Source organism: Gadus morhua, chromosome 16, assembly GCF_902167405.1.
Source record: "Gadus morhua chromosome 16, gadMor3.0, whole genome shotgun sequence".
NCBI classification, from domain to species: Eukaryota; Metazoa; Chordata; class Actinopteri; order Gadiformes; family Gadidae; genus Gadus; species Gadus morhua.
This window is the reverse complement of record NC_044063.1, coordinates 31237890-31252231: the sequence shown is the minus strand read 5'-3', so window position 1 is coordinate 31252231 and position 14342 is coordinate 31237890.

Here is a 14342-nt window from a genome sequence, read left to right as displayed (position 1 = left end):
GATTGGACATGGGTTAAGGTCTATTTTTCAGCTAGGAGAACACTCGCACGTGCTAAGGCACATCTTCCATCTCTCTTTGCTTCAGAGTATCAGTTCACCATACCGAAAATACTTTATACTAAATAAAGTCTCTTTAAAGCTATTCCTTTGGATTCGACCCTTTCCTTGAAGAACTACGTAATAATACGCTTCAACTTGTGGTTCCAGCCCCACAGGAAATGACTCAGCAAGTGCTCCATCTCGTTGCACCTGCACCCAGCGGCTCGCTTGCAAGATTTTGGCCTGAAGTTCTTCCCAGACCTACACCCTAGCCATCCAACATGCATATCTGAGAATCAGGCCTCTCTTTAATAAGGACAAAAAGTTATGAGAGAAATACACATGAACTTTTTGTTATCTCATAAGCGGCGTGGTGCCGGCTCCTTTTGACCTTTTGACCCCAGACTTCAAAAACGTGGCCACAGGCCAGCTGTGTCCACACACCTTAAGCCACAAATGTACACCTCCATCCCACAAAAAAATGGGGACTAGAAACTAACCTCTGTCTTATATACATTTACTGTACTGTTGGAGGTCACGCCCCTTTTCCGGCCTTTTCGAGATAGCCAGGGATACTTAAATGTTTACACACATTTCCCGGGGCCCCGAGAACGACATATCCGAGATTTGGAGTTCTAGCCCTTAGAGAAAAAAAGTTTTCCCAAATGGACTGTCATTTGGACAAAGACCCTCAGAAGTGTTGCCTGCAAGACCTAACGGTTCAGAATGTGGTGGAAAAACAGTTTTTGAGATAGGAAGGTCCTACCGCCCTGAAATTTGAATACCTTATTCTAGGGCCTAACTGGGACCCCCGCACCGAAACTTGGCCCGGTCGGACACCGAGGGCAGGAAGGTGGGGCCTGGACTTTAATAATCTCACTGAGGTCATAAAATATCCCAGGACACTTATCGTAAAGAGTAGGGGTTTCCCCGGTGTCCTGGCCCAAACCAGGCTCATTCGATCTGGCCCCCTAATAATCCTCCTGTACAATTGGCTGACTCATCAATTCCCTCACTCTCCACCTCAAGCTGTTGTGTGGTGAGCGTTCTGGCGCAGATTGGCTGCCGTGCATCACCCAAGTGGGTGCTACACACTGGTGGTGGTGAGTTAGGTCCCCCCCTTCTGTAAGCGTCTTTGGGTCATTGAAAAGCGCTATATAAATATAATGAATTATTAATTATTATTATTAATCTTCGCTTGGTGAATGTGAAGGATGTTTGGTCGGATGTTATGACGAAGAATCATAATGTGAATGGGAATATTCTATAAATGTCTTGATATCATCTTTCGTCTCAACACTTCTGCTGCAGCCGCTTAAAGTCTCACTCGGAGAACCTTAAAATATGAATCAATCCATTAGAAGTATGAAAATATCTTCCCGGTGGGGTAACGGGGCAAACAAGGTGTGCTTTGACATCTACGTTTCGAGGCGATTGCAACATGATCATATTTGAATATGTTTCGGGGTAGTAATTAGCTGTCGATTAGAGGCCTTTATCAATAATGACCAGCTATAGATTTGCTTCCCGATGGAGATTTCTGACAAATTACATGTTATTTAGCATCTACACGTTAAGCTGAGTCCAATGAGATCAAGCTCGCCCTCTTGCTACACCGAGATCATGTCCTAGACCTAGGTGTACCATGTAAAATACATGTTACCACCCGCATGCTTGGTGTCATTGGACTCAGCTCAACGTGTAGATGCTAAATAACATGTAATTTGTCACAAATTTCTATCGGGAAGCAAATCAATAGCTGCTCATTATTGATTAAGGCCTCCAATTTCGACAGCTAATTACTAACATTAAACATGTTCGAGTATGCTCATGTATGGCACCGTTGCAATCGCCTGGAAGCGTAGATGTTGAAGGACACCTTGTTCTCCCTCTTACGCCACCGGGAAGATATTTACATACTTCTGATTGACTAATGAATTGATTCAGCTATTCCCCCAGAAGTCTGGGGTCAAAAGGTCAAAAGGAGCCGGCACCACGCCGCTTGTGAGATAACAAAAAGTTAATGTGTATTTCTCTCATAACTTTTTGTCCTTATTAAAGAGAGGCCTGATTCTCAGATATGCATGTTGGATGGCTAGGGTGTAGGTCTGGGAAGAACTTCAGGCCAAAATCTTGCAAGCGAGCCGCTGGGTGCAGGTGCAACGAGATGGAGCACTTGCTGAGTCATTTCCTGTAGGGCTGGAGCCACAAGTTGAAGCGTATGCATCATTTGAGACCCCCTTTGATAAAAGGGGGTCTCAAATGTTGACCCTCAGTCACCTATTGCATCACTTCCTTTAGGGCTTCGGCCTCCTAATTGATCATTATAGTATAATTGAATGCCCTCTTTCATATATATGATACCTCCACCACTGGGACGTGGCAACAATTCTCCAAATCCATATGGGGAGGGGGGGGGGGGGATGCTGGTGGACAGTAGGGGTGTATACTCGACATAAATAGGAAGCAAACTCAGGAGAAGTAATGACATCTCACAAATATTTATTTAATCAATTGTTTCAAATAACCCTGTCTCGTTAAATCAATAAGCTTGGTGTTTTGCTTTCCAAAATAGGTTATAGTAGAAGTCTAAACTGCAGAAAATAAAAACATCCAAGCTGCCTTTTAAGGATACATTGGAATATCTGCCTTTTCTCTAACCATCGGACCCTAGTTTACGACATAAACAACACAATGGACGGCAGCTCCTTTGCCGCGTGGTTTTTAGAGCCATGTAAGGATTAGAGGGGGTGGTCGATAGCAACCACCATAGCAACCATAACAGTCAAGTGACTGGATGCAGCCCCGTTGAAAGAAATTGAATACCACCCTACACACTCAGGATATTAATGATATTTAAATTATTAGGACCATAAAGTCTTTATTTGCATGGGTTTACATTTCGTTCTGTGTAGCATGGAAAAATCAGAGAAACACTCCCATCCAGAATGCATTGGTTTACATTTCGTTCTTTGGAGCACGGTTCAGTTTTTGAGGAGGTGCTTCAAAGATGCAAATGTTTCAGCAATAATCCAAAATCCAATGGCAAAACCCATTGGCTTTTTGTCGAGGGAATCCAGGGCGACGCTCACTTCCGGGTTGGCCAACATACGTCATCCCTCCACCACACCATGTTCAAGTTGAATGAGAAAAAAATAATAATAATAATAATTCTGCCATAGTATTTATTTAAGGGGGGGGGATACAAGTCTTTTGGCCATTCGTAGTGTTGATCAGCAGAGAAATAATTTGTCCGCAAAGACGGTGACGTCGCTTAGCAACGGAAGACGCTGGGATAGACAAGTCACCGGACTACTACCCATGAACGGAGCGTTCCACGGCATTGAGAAGACCCGTGTAATAAAGGCCTATAATATTTCTGTTTATGGCATAGATTTCTCCTCAGATTAGGCCAATAAACCAATGGTAAAATAAAAATAAAAACGCTCGATCAAAGGCCCGGCCCGAGCAGAGTGGTGGGAAATATCGGCCCGACCCGGCCCGCGTGGGGCTCGGGCTCGGGCAGAGAATCTAAACACTGACTGGAACTACTTAGCAGGTGTCTGTAGGGCTATATCAGGAGTTAATGCACGCACTGCAGCCAATCAGAATCAGAGTATTCCCCCAGACCGTGGTCTAAACAATATTATTCACGAGTTATAAACAACCCCTACACACAATATTAATGATAACCCTGTGGAAATTGCCATAAGTGAGAGATACAATTTCGCACGTTGAGCACACAGTTGTGTGACTCGTTTATTTAGTAAGAGAGAAACAGGAAATCAAAACGTGCTGAAGGTAAACAAATCCCGCATGGGCTCTGACGTCATGAGACGCTCGTAATCCTTCAAAGGGACAGCGATCCCTGAACCACCAAGATAGTAAACGACATGCCTAACACAATTGAAAGAACAACACATAGCAAAATACTGTAGGTGAATTATGTTACACTCAAGACAACCCATTAAATACGGTATGATTTCTAGATGTCATGGCAACGTCCGCTCGCGACACTGGACTTGCGATCGAGGCATCGACGCGGACGTTCATTCACATAGCCAAAAACAAGAGAGTAGATGGCTAGATAAAATAAACATTAAGACATACAATTCTAAAAAGAACAGATGAAGCAGCTACCCTTTTTTCCTTCGCGGTTTGCTTACAGAGCAGCGCACCTGCATTTAATATATCCGTGTATTGTCACAATTTCTCAGTATCAAAGGTGAAAGTAGAAACGGGTGGCCAAAAGCTGTCGTATTGTTAGTTATCACAGACAATTTTAAGTAGAAACGGGTGGCCAAAAGCTTTCATTTGTTAGTTATCACAGACAATTTTCAACAATGAATGATCTGTACGGAGCTCCATAAGGCAGGGGTTTTCAAAGTGTGAGAGAGTGAGCCCCCCCTCAGAGAAAAAAATTCAGCTGAGCCCCCCCCCCCCAAATTTTTTTTTTTTCTTTCTAAATACCTGTGTTTTGAAAGCTATTTTAATCATTTTACACATTTTAAACATCTCTGATCATCATTTTAAAACATTTGAAACATATTTTTGAAACATTGGAAACATATTTTTCAAACATATTTTTAAAACATTTTAAACATATTTCTGAAATATTATAACATCTTTGTGCGTTTTTAAACACATTTATAAACACAAACACAATTAAACAACTTAACTGTTATACACAATTTAACAACTTTATATACTTTTAAACTTTAAACTTTTAAACATTCAATACATTTGAACATCTTAATCGTAAACTGCCAGTTTAGTCTCCTTTTTAGCTTAGTGGGAGCAATGAGTTTGCGTCTTTGACGCGCACAGGCGGCTGATGCGGGGCTGCACTGTAGAGAGGAATAAACCAAGGTCATCCTCTACCCGCAGCCTTGACCGGTACTTGTTTTTAATCGTGGTTAATGCGGAAAAAACGCACTCACACAGGTATGTGGATGTGAAGGGGAGGAGAACCTGCATCGCTTTTTTGGAGAGGTGTGGGAACTCAGTCTTCACAGACAGCCAAAAGTGTGCAAGTGACACTTCAGTCATCTTTCGTTTCAAGTCCATATTAGAGTTCAGCTCAACAAGGGCCTCTTCCTCTTGCATGGTCAGTCTATCACAGGGTGACACTGGGAAAGAGAATGGATTTCTCACCCACTGATTTGCTAAGATCTCTTCTCCAAAATACTCTCCAAACTGCTCACGCAGCCCCTCCAAATGCGCAATGACCACCTGTTGTACAGTTCCCAGTTGGAGCCTTCTCCACGACATCTTCCAAGGTCGGGAACATTTCCACCGAGCCCCGTTTAACACGAGCGCACCACAGGTCCAACTTTTTCCTGAATCCAGAGACTCGATCGTGTGCCAAAAATACATTGCATTCTTTGCCCTGCAGAGAGGTGTTCAGTGCGTTTATCCGTTCAAAGATATCAGAAAGATATGCTAACTTTGCAACCCAGTTCATGTCCTCCATATGCTGCAGCAGTGGAGAGCTGATTTCTGAAAGAAATAGGCGCACTTCCTCGCGCAAATCACACAAGCGGGTGAGGACCTTTCCCCGAGACAGCCACCGGACCTCGGAGTGGAACAGCAGCTGTTGGAAGTGAGCGCCAATTTCATTGCAGAGGACGGAGCAAATACGAGAATTCATGGCGCGTGATTTAATTAGGTTGACAATTTGTACTGCCTCATCCAGGACTGCGCGCAGCTCTTTTGGCATCTTCTTGGTCGCCAAGGCCTGGCGATGGATAACACAGTGCTTCCAAACAGCGGCCGGGGCAACCGCTTGCACTTTCTTCACCAGGCCGCTGTGTCGACCTGTCATTGCCCTTGCCCCATCCGTACATATTCCAGAACAACGGCTCCAATCAATACGACTCTCCTGCATGAATTCATTCAAAGCCTTGAATATTTCTTCTGCTGTAGTGCGAGTTGGCAGAGGAAGACAAAACAAAAACTCATCCTGGACACTGAGCTCTTCAATATAGCGCACATACACCATTAATTGCGCACAGTTAGCCACGTCGGTAGATTCATCAAGCTGAATCGAGAAGAACGGGCTCTCACGAACACCGTTCAGCACCTGTTCTTTCACGTCAGATGCCATGTCTGAGATGCGGCGCTGGACGGTGTTGTCAGATAGCGGGATGGCATTTAGCTTGGCGGCAGCAGCCTCTCCCAGCATCATGGAACACATATCTTTGGCAGCAGGTAAGATTAATGTTTCTCCGATGTTGTGGGGTTTACCTGCCTTAGCTATGCGTAACGCCACATGATATGACGCTTCAGTTGCCTTGTCATTTACATTGCTAAATGTCTGGATTACTTTCTTCTGTGACCGCAGTTCATTTAGCTTCCTATCAAAAAACTCTCGGGGCTTGGTCTCAATATGACGCCGGGGTCGACATGGTCTCATACCGTCATTAGCTAGCACCTCTTTGCAAACCACACACTGTGGCAGTGGAGCATCTTCAGATCCAGTCCATGAAAATCCCAAGTTTAAATATTCATTGTCATACTTCCTTCTTTTTTTGCTTGCCCCACACTCTGTCTCCTTACTCACTGTAGCTTTAGGTACTAAAAACCGATCCATTTAACTAAACTTAGCCAGCAATATTATTTTCCGACTCTGAACTTTCTGAGTCGAATCAGATCTGCCTTTTCAGTCCAGAGATTCGACTATTCGGCGGGGTTTGTTTACCGGCGCTGCTATGGTGACAACGATGCCGGTTTGAAACTAAAACTGTGATTCTGAAAAAAGTATAAATGCTATCAAAATTTCGTTTTGATAGAATTGAAGATACAAGTGTGTAGATTTGTTTAATGGTTTGAACGATGGTAAACGGTTGAAAAATGAATGAGTAACGATGTCTAGAAGTAGGTGTATCAGAATGGGCAGACGTCTTCAATGAAAACAGCTGAAAACGAAGCGGTATGAAACTAAAACTGTGATTCTGAAGAAATTTTAAATTATATCGAAATTCTGTTTAGGTATTATTGAAGATACAAGTGTGTAGATTTGTTAAATGGTTTGCACGAAGATAAACGGTTGTAAATTGATTTAGTTATGTTACTTCTACAGTTGAAGTACGACTTTCGGGTTTTTCTTCGTTTTTTTTTTTCTCACGTCGCGCCCCCCCTGAAGAACTCTGGCGCCCCCCAGGGGGGGCGCGCCCCACAGTTTGAAAACCACTGCCATAAGGGACATTAGGGAGAACGCTCCCGGACAGAACCTTAGTTTGGAAGTCATGCTTAGTGACACGACAAATAGCCTACTTCCAATTGAAATACAAAATTTAGAAAATAGGCCTACGTGTCCCTGATCACGTTTCAATAGAATAAATAACGTGACAGTGTCACGTATTTTTGTGAGACCATACCCGTACTTCCATGAGTATACTTAAAGGAAGTATACTATCCACACTGTCTACTACGTTAATTTTTCAGATGTGAGTGCTGTTCTAAATCGAGTACTCCGTGGTGCACTAACCGGAAATTACGATCACGTTTGCCGCCGTGGCTCCTCCCCCGCAATAAACATCCCGCTTTGAACGGTGAACTCTTTACGCCTAGCAGCTATAAAAAGCTATAAAAACTATAAAAAACTACAAAATGACTCTATTAATGCAGACTATGTGGGAAATGCGCCGACTTTGGCTCAGCCTGGCTCCGCCTCTTTCGCTACGTAGCTAAGATGGCTGCCGTTGAGTACGGGGAGTGTCCTTCGATCCACACTTCACGATTAGCCCGTTTTGAGTACGGCATCCAGGTCCTTGAAGTATACTTCTTTTCGCCGGATCTGAATTGGAACGTACTGCGTACTCAAATTTTGGCTAGTAAGTACGGACAGTACGGGTATTGGAACACGGCACTGTTTTGTGGAGCACGTTCATTGTCTGACAACACTCCCATTCAGAAAGCATTGGTTTACATTTCGTTCTGTGTAGCACGCAAAAAGTCGGACTATCGTACTCTGGAACACGCTTCAATAGATTAACGTTTGTGCGCATGAGCACGCAATCGCGTGATACCGGGTTGTGTATATAGTCCTTTGCAAACCTATTCAGTGTACATACTGTATATAGTCCTCTGCAAACCTATGGTGGCATCAGGCCTTCAGTGTGCATATTGTACTGTATGTAGTCCTCTGCAAACCTATGTTGGTATCATGCCTTAAGTGTGTCTTCAACAACCACACACAAAAGTTTGCACATTTACATGAATTTTGTGGAATTCATATTTCATTGTATTTGTCTAAATGCTTACTAATGCAGACTGTAGATATATTTATGAGTGACATTTACCAACACAATGGCTTGGCCGTAACACAGACCCATTATCTCTATCTCTCTCTCTCACTCACACACAGATAGAGAGAGAGAATGTTCTTTTTTTGCCTTTACTATTTTGTCAGAATGCACCAGAATGCTTCGTTTGTGAAAATCACAAAAAAATCTTCTGGGGGAGGATGCCCCCAGACCCCCCTTTTTGGGTTTGGAATGCAAACGTTCAGCCCCCCCTCAAATAAATTCCACCAGCCGCCACTGCTAGCCTACTTGATATGCAAGATTTACGGTTGGCATTCAATTACTCGACTTACCCGAAGAGGCTGCTGTGAGTGCTGTGACTGATACATATCTTTTTAAAATTACAAATAATTTTAATTACTCACTGAAAGCAGGCAGGCACGCATCAAGGTGCAACATTACTGCCAAAGTCATATTAAGTAATATAACTCATGTGCGCAAGGCAGCCACAGGAGACGCCAACATTGTTTTCAACCGCTCGGTACCACGCTGCATTAATTCCCAAGTTTTGAAAAGAAAAAGTATTTGAAGCGAATAACAACTCTGTTTTTGATTTGTTTATTTGGTTTTTGAACAGCAAGTTTTGGATGCATGCATCGGCTTTGAGTTTGTTTGTTTGTTTGTTACTTTAAAATTACATTCACACACACACAAACACACACACGTTCACCCACTACAACCTGCCGATCTTCAATCAAAATAACATCAAGTAAGCGATGCCACAGCGCGTTGACCAGTCCGTCCCGAGTCTCGAGGCGCCCATAGGCTTTATGGTTTATATGTTTGAAAGCCATGACACACTCTTTTACCAGTTGGCCTGAAATACCATGCCTCGCAGTCATGGACCTATAAATAAAGTCGTAGTCGTACCATGCGTGTTTACCGCAACATTGAGAAGGGTCCCGTCTGAAACAGTGTCGCGCAGCGCTGCGTTCCGAACGTTGTGTGATCAAATACACCGGTATGGCGGTATATAAAAAACACACCGTTATTCAGTGAGAACCGGTATAGGGCCCAGCACTAACGTTGACGCTGCAACACCATGGAGGGGCAGGGGGCAGGGGGCGTTAAAAAACGTCAGGCACCGTTATGAGGAACAGAAATGTGCGTTCTTATTCGATCTCGTTACAACCGTTTACGTCGGAACCGGTTCCCTACAGGAACCAAGAGTGCTCAACCCTACTCATAAGCGGCGTTGTGCCGGCTCCTTTTGACCCCAGACTTCAAAAACGTGGGGACAGGCCAACTGTGTCTACACACCTTTGGCCACAAATGTACACCTCCATCCCACAATAAAAGGAGACGAGAAACTAACCTCTGTCTAATGTACAATTACTGTACTGTTGGAGGTCACGCCCCTTTTCCGGCCTTTTTGAGATAGCTAGGGATTCTAAAATGTTTACACACATTTCCCGGGGCCCCGAAAACGACATATCCGAGATTTGGAGTTCTAGCCCTTAGAGAAAAAAAGTTTTCCCAAATGGACTGTCATTTGGACAAAGCCCCTCAGAAGTGTTGCCTGCAAGACCTAATGGTTCAGAATGTGGTGGAAAAACATTATTTGAGAAAGGAAGGTCCTACCGCCCTGAATTTGAATACCTTATTCTAGGGCCTAACTGGGACCCCCGCGCCGAAACTTGGCCCGGTCGGACCCCGAGGGCCGGAAGGGGGGGCCTGCCCTCGGGGTCTGACCGGGCCAAGTTTCGGGCAGAAAGGGTCCCCCCTTCCAGCCCTTGGGGTCTGACCGAGGGGAGACAAGTAAGAGGGCAAACAAGGTGTCCTTCAACATCTACGCTTCCAGGCGATTGCAACGGTGCCACACATGAGCATATTCGAACATGTTTAGTGGTAGTAATTAGCTGTCGAAATCGGAGGCCTTAATCAATAATGATCAGCTATTGATTTGCTTCCCGATAGAAATTTGTGACCAATGACATGTTATTCAGCATGCGAGTGTTGAGTTGAGTCCAGTGGCACCAAGCATGACACTCTAGCAAAACGGTACATGTATTTTACATGGTACACCTATGGTCTAGGACATGATCTCGGTGTGGCACAAGGTCGAGCTAGACGCTAAATGCTAAACCACATGTCATTTGTCAAAAATCTCCTTTGGGAAGCAAATATATAGCTGATCATTATTGATAAAGACCTCCAAAATCGACAGCTAATTACTACCCCGAAACATATTCAGATATGATCATGTGTGGCACCGTTGCAATCGTCTCGAAACGTAGAAGTCAAAGGACACCTTGTTTGCCCCGTTACGCCACCGGAAAGATATTTTCATACTTCTAATGGATTAATTAACTATTTTAAGTCACCTCTGTTGTGTCAGGCAGCAGCACGTGCAGAGGGGGAGGGCCCCTGCCCTTAGCGATGCACCCTCCCTAGTTTGCAACATTGTTGCGATTCCATAGCCGAGGAGAAGAGTCGACATTACGTTTGGACTGAGGTCTAGAAAGAGGGCAGGGGAGTCCGGTCCACATAGGCTATGTATTCCAATATCATCCCACTGCAAACACAAATGGGCGTTTTTGTGTGGTGGGTGTTCCCGTTTACACAGACTGGAAAGCCCCCTTCTTATTCTTAGTCGCCTTTCTCGCTGAACTGTATTAAAATGTCAAAGTGTACCACTCTGAAACCATGTAAATAGTGTTGTAAATAAACTTCCAAAGCTTTTCAAATCTTATTTCGAAAATAACGTCACATGGTGTGTCTTTTTACAATTTATTCGTTACCAGCATTCGTAGTGTTGATCAGCAGAGAAATAGTCCGCCAAAGACGTTGAGGTTGCTTAGCAACCAAAGACTCTGCCCATGCAAGTGAATGGAGTGTTCCCTCTTCGTCATAACTATCAAACCAAATATCCTTTACATTCACATTATGAAAGTAAAATGCACATTTCTCGCTAGTATTTTTTACATAAACACTTTTAATCGCGTTACTATGTTACTATTTCCACCCAGAATAAAGACTAAGATGTCTGCCATGTGCTTCTGTGCCACGCGTTACTCACGTTAAAAGTTCAATTTTTTGAACTCGGCATGTTGGTGCGTTTACGTGCGTCTGCCGCATCTAACGTGCCGCTTTAACGCGCGTATCGCGTCTACGCGCCTACACCAATGGTTCCCTGTGCAAAAATGCAGATTTTCGACGCCCCTAACGCGAGTAGCGCGTTTCGTGTGGCCGTACCTTAAGGGCTAGAAATCCAAATCTCGGATATGTCGTTCTCGGGACCCCGGGAAATGTGCCTATACATTTTGGCATCTCTAGCTATCTCGAAAAGGTGGGAAAAGGGGCGTGATCTCCAACAGTAGAGTAAATGTACACATGACAGAGGTTATGTTTCTAGTCCCCATTTTCTGTGGGATGGAGGTGTACATTTGTAGCTTAAGGTGTGTAGACACAGCTGGCCTGTGGACATGTTTTTGAAGTCTGGGGTCATAAGGTCAAAAGGAGCCGGCACCACGCCGCTTATGAGTTAACAAAAAGTTAACGTGCATTTCTCTCATAACTTTTCTCTCATAACTCTCTCATGAAATTATTAAAGTGAGGCCTGATTCTCAGATATGCATGCTGGATGGCTAGCGTGCAGGTCTGGGAAGAACTGTCATTTCCTGTAGGGCTGGAGCAACAGGTTGAAGCGTATGCGTCATTTAAGACCCCCTTTGATATATAAGAGACCCCAAGGTACAGCTTACTTAAATGTTCTCAACTCAGTCACCTATTGCATCACTTCCTTTAGGGCTTCGGCCTCCTAATTGATCATTGTAGTATAATTGAATGTCCTCTTTCATATATATGATACCTCCACCACTGGGACGTGGCAACAATTCTCCAAATCCATATGGGGAGGGGGGGGGGGGGGTGTACATTAGGGGTGTACACTAGACATAAATAGGAAGCAAACTCAGGAGAAGGAATGACCTCTCACAAATATTTATTTAATAAATTGTTTCAAATAACCCTGCCTCGTTAAATTAATGAGCTCGGTGTTTTGCTTTCAAAAATAGGTTATAGAAGAAGTCTAAACTGCAGAAAATAAAAACATCCAAGCTGCCTTTTAAGAATACCTTGGAATATCTGTCCATCTTTTAACAATCGGACCCTAGTTTACGACAAAAACAACAAAATTGACGGCAGCTCCTTTGCCACGTGGTTTTTAGAGCCATGTAGGGATTAGAGGGGGCGGTCGATAGCAACCACCATAGCAACCATGACGGTCAAGTGACTGGATGTAGCCCCGTTGAATAAAATAGAATACCACCCTACACACTCAGGAGATTAATGATATTTAAATTATTATGACCATGAAGTCTTTATTTGCATGGGTTTACATTTCGTTCTGTGTAGCATGGAAAAATCTGAGAAACACTCCCATTCAGAATGCATTGGTTTACATTTCGTTCTTTGGATAACGGTTATTTTTATTTATTTATTTATTTTCAGTTTTTGAGGAGGTGCTTCAAAGATGCACCTCGACTATAAGTTTTTTGATGCATGTAGATCTGGAAAAAGAGGTGGAGGGGTTGCTGCTATATTTAAAAATGTATTTCAGGGGAAACAGATGTTATTTGGTGATTTTCCATCGTTCGAATACCTTAGTGCTGTATTGAAATGCTCCCCCAGAGTTCTCCTATTAATTATTTACAGGCCACCCACATATTCTGCAAATTTTTTCGATGAATTCACAGAATTATTGTCTAGCATCTCCACAGAATTTGACTGTCTAGTTATAACTGGTGACTTCAATTTTCATACTGATGATTTGAATGACAAGTGTGCAAAAAAACTTTTTACCATTTTGGACACATTTGAACTGTCTCAACATGTGAAAGAGGCTACTCATTGCAAGGGGCACACTCTAGACCTGGTTATCACAAAGGGCCTCAATGTTTCTGATCTCTCTGTGACTGATCCTTCCTTGTCTGACGACTTTTGTGTTTTCTTTAACATATCTTTTATTCCCGACATACAGACAAAATCAAACACTGTCAAAAAACGGTATATCAATGAAGATTCTAATGTACTTTTTAAAAAGGCCATCTCCTTGCTACCACCTCTAAACCCATGTTCTGCTGATGATCTTGTAGAAAACTTTAATTTGAAAATTTTGAAAGTCATAGATGTCATTGCACCTTATAAGGTTAAAACGATTTCTGGAAAGCAAAAGGCACCCTGGAGAAAAGCTGCTTCTGTAACAGCACAGAAAAAGGAATGCAGGAAGGTTGAACGCATCTGGCGTAAAACAAAACTTCATATTCACCATGATATCTATAAAGAGAGCCTCCGTGCCTACAATTTAGACTTAAAAAATGCTAGAGAAACATTTTTCTCCAATATCATTAAAACCAACACTAATAATGCAAAAACCCTATTTGCAACTGTTGACAGACTGACCAACCCCCCAACAGAAATTCCACCTGATCTCCATTCCACGCAGAAATGCAATGAGTTTGCAGCTTTTTATATTGATAAAATTGAAGGTATCAGACGCGCCATCAATATCTCCACGTCAAACAAAAATGTTGGACTACCACCCTGTTCAGGCAAAAATTACGTGGCAAGGATGGCATGCTTTAATGTTATAGACCCTCAAAATCTTGTGGAAACTGTGACACAACTAAAGCCATCCACCTGTTGCCTTGATACTATACCTACCAACCTCTTTAAGAAAGTTTTCGACTGCCTAGCAGTAGACATATTGCAGATAGTTAACAACTCTCTCCAGTCAGGCAAGTTCCCAAAAGCTTTGAAAACTGCAGTTATTAAACCCCTTTTAAAAAAGCGGAGCCTAGATGCCTCTATTATTAACAACTACAGACCAATATCAAATCTACCCTTCATAAGTAAAATCATTGAGAAAGTTGTCCTCCAGCAACTAAATCACTTCCTGGCATCAACTGGTTGCTATGACACCTTCCAATCAGGATTTCGACCCCTGCACAGCACTGAGACCGCCCTTATTAAAGTTGTAAACGACATCCGTCTTAA